This window comes from Rhea americana, unplaced genomic scaffold, assembly GCF_003343005.1.
Source record: "Rhea americana isolate MKP2758 unplaced genomic scaffold, rheAme1 scaffold_111, whole genome shotgun sequence".
Lineage (NCBI taxonomy): Eukaryota > Metazoa > Chordata > Aves > Rheiformes > Rheidae > Rhea > Rhea americana.
The window spans coordinates 3,010,139-3,013,132 of record NW_028185162.1 but is presented as its reverse complement, the minus strand read 5'-3'; positions in this window follow the sequence as shown (position 1 = coordinate 3,013,132).

The following is a 2,994-nucleotide window of genomic DNA, read 5'->3' as shown; positions in this document are numbered from 1 at the left end:
ATTTGCACGCTGGCTGGGTGCTGCCGGCGTCGGAGCCGGGATCCCGCGTCCGACAGACCTTCCCCCCGTTCGGCGCAGCCCGACGTTCCCGTCAGCCGGACCTGGGGCGCGGGACCTCGCTGCCTTACCCGGGCCGGGGCGGAGGCGGCCTCGGGGGGGGTGGGGGGGAAATGCGGGGTGATTTGGGCCAGATTCCCGCTGCGAGGGGACACCGGCGCTCGCCGCGTCCACCCCAAAAGGAGCTGCCCGAGCCCGCGCGGCCCCTTGTCTGATCAGGCACCGGGGCAGGCCTAAAAGCCTCCGGAGAATTAAACTGCCCGAGCCGAGCCGAGCCGAGCCGGGGAGGACTGGGAAACCAAAGCAAATGGCCTTTCCTCCTCCTCCTAAGCGCTTTTTCGCTGTCCGTCTTTCCTTCCTGGCCAGAGAAGCAGGGGAAGGGGGAGGGAGCCGGGGAGCGCCCACRAAACGCCCTCTCCCACCTACCTTTTCCCTCGCCCCCAACCCACAGCTTGGATTTCGCCTCCTCCTGGCTGGAGGGAATGAAAATATTCCCCCGAATCTACGCGGCGTTTTTGTGTTTAAAAAAAGAAAACARAAAGGAAAGAAAAAAACCCGCTCTCGCTAGCCTTCCTGGCTGCCAAGATAACCGCCCCCCGCTAAACAGCGGCTGTAATTAGGTTCCTTGAATCCCCGGCGGTGGAGAAATGTGGCATTCATGAATTTTCTGCGAGGATGCTGGACTGATCCATTTAAACACGTTATTGAATCGTGCAATGATTGCTCTCCCGGGCGCCGCGCGCGAACGGCCCTGACCGGCCGCCTCCGCGCCACCCTTCCTGCCCCGACGAGGGCAATGCCGAGCTCGGAGCCGGCTTTTATAATTTTCTTAATTTTCTTTTTTTTTTTTTTCCTTTTTTTCTTTTTTTGCTTGGGATTGGAACAAAGGATGAGAATGTCGAAATTTCCCCCCAGGGTAAAAAAATTTGGAAGGGGGGGTGGGAATCACTGCTGTAGGCTGAGACGTTTCCTTTCAAGCCCTTCGCTCCTCTAATAGATCCGTAGGGTTTGATGCTCGTGAGGCCGTTTCATTTCACCCATTCCCCTGCGCCGAGCCCCAACAACTTCAATAACATTGGCTTGTTATATCGGATAAAATATTTAAGGCACATAATATAGCCTAAAATTAATATTTTAACAGGATGTAGAAGTCGAGGCAAAGCTGAATCCAAACAGTAAAACTGAAATGAAACATTATTTTTTTTTTTCCTCTCGCAACAACGAAATGGTTTGGCGCAACGGCTTTGATTCACCCTTCCGTTACTTTTACACGCTATTAAAATATTCATTTTAATATTATAAATATTACATTTAATAACTGCTGTGCTGCTAAGATGTTTGGGGCGCTGGAAAGTCAAAACAATTAGGCGATTCGCCTGCCGGCCGCGACCRCGCACCCCTCTGCGAGCCAGCGCGCACCGAGCTGGGCAATTAGCTAGAATAAGGGTCTTTTTTGCTTTAGAAATAATAACTTCAAATTAATTTATGGTGAGTGCCGGATTTCTATATTTATGGCGCTATCAGAACGACACAAAGCAAATTGGATGATCTAAAGGTATTTTGGGAGCTGCTTTGAAAAGGAGGGAACTGATAAATGGTTTTAATCCTGCTCYGGGGTGATCAGTCCGGCACCAACGCTGAGCTGGAGAGCTGGGCCGGGGGTCGGCGCTCCGGTCTCTAACAGGCGGCCGGTGGCGCAGGGACCCTCTTTTCGGCGGAAATCTTTCCGATTTCCTCCTCTGCCGGCGGGATGCGACTCCTGACAAGTTGCAACCTTTGCAATAAATCACCTGTAGCAGCACGGATGCTGCAGCCGACGCTCGGATGAGGCGGCTCGTTCCGACCTTGCCGGCGTCGTCTTTGGCTAAAYCCCCCCCGTGATTTGTCCGCGGTGCCTCCCCGGGCCGGCGGCACGAGCGGCAACCCCTCCGGCGGCGCCCGCCCCGTGCCTTCGGCCCTCGCGCGGGAGCGCGGTCGCCCGCTCCTTCCCGCCCCGGCCCCTCCGCCTGCCAAAGCTGGAGCCATAAATAAAATCCAGCCGGGGTAAAAATACTTATTTCTGTAACGGTTGAAAAATATCCTAGTGGCAGTGCCAAGAAACTGCCAGGAACGCTGGGGAAACGCGGGAGGGATTGCACCCAAACACGCCGCTGCGAAAGCTCTCGCCCGTCGGGAAGGAAACGCTCCGGCGCCGGGGCAGGACGCGGCGGGAAGGGAAGCGCAGCAGCTCCGCCGCGGGAGCCCGCGCTCGCCCTCGGGAGCGCCGCGACGGCGGCCGGGGGCGCGCGCCCCTCTCCCCTCCCCTCCCCGAGGCAATCAGCAGAGTGGTTAATAAATCAGGAGGTTTTTGCGCCAAGCAGCGCCGCACGCGGCTGTCGCCCGGCGCGCGCGTCTCCGCCGCGGCCTTTTCCGCCTCCGGGGAGCGACGGGTCCCCTTTGCCCAGGACGCCCGGACTGGGGCTTTGGGGGCCCCCGGGGCGGCAGCACCCGGGAGGGCTTTGCCCGTCCCCGTCTCTGGTTCTAGGCATCTCCCTTACCCCCACCCTGAGCATCGCTTGCGAAGCACCGCCCGGCTGCGCCGTGTCCCGTGACACCCAAAGGCGCTGGGGCGCGTGGGGGGCTCGGCACGGGGTGCCCCCCCCCCAGGCGCTGCAACGAGCCGGCCGTTCTCAGAGGCGTCGTCGGCTCCCGTCTCTGCTCAAGGTCAATAACATTAATTGCCATGAATTATTTTGGCATTAATGGAGATGTCATATGCACTTCCACTATAAACGAGGCTTCCAGGATGAACGCGCTGGGCGGCATTTCCCGGTGCGGGGAGACGGGAAACCGCGCCGCAGCGGAGCGGAGGGGCCGTGCGGGGTCCCCGGGGAGGGCAGGGAAACCCACGCGTGGCGCGGGCACGCAGCCGGGAGACGCACGCACCGCGCGGCGGGC